Source organism: Macadamia integrifolia, unplaced genomic scaffold, assembly GCF_013358625.1.
Source record: "Macadamia integrifolia cultivar HAES 741 unplaced genomic scaffold, SCU_Mint_v3 scaffold1906, whole genome shotgun sequence".
In the NCBI taxonomy this organism is placed as follows: Eukaryota; Viridiplantae; Streptophyta; class Magnoliopsida; order Proteales; family Proteaceae; genus Macadamia; species Macadamia integrifolia.
The window spans coordinates 3572-3952 of NW_024868411.1; positions in this window are offsets into that span (position 1 = coordinate 3572).

Genomic DNA, 381 nt, shown 5'->3' on the forward strand with positions numbered 1-381 from the left:
TCTTTAATTGTTCAGATAAGGTAGAGGCCTATAGATTCGAAGAAATGACTACGGCCTATCTTCATCAACACCAGACCCATCATGTCGTTTCGCTCAGCTCCTTGATGCCAGCTGCAGTTTGTTCTACTCCTGCCCAAGGTGATTTCTCTTATCTTTATGAATAAACCATTCATTTTTTTTTTTTTTGGATAAATTAAACCATTCATACCATTGCAAATTATATTTACCATAAGAGTGTTCTTGCAATATAATATTTTTTATTGGGGAGGATGCCTGCATAAGGGATAAGGCATAAGGCAGGGCCGGATTACAATGCATCAAATAGGGAAGTTTTGATCATTTCAACCCATATTTTGAGTTTTTTTTTTTTTTTTTTTTTTT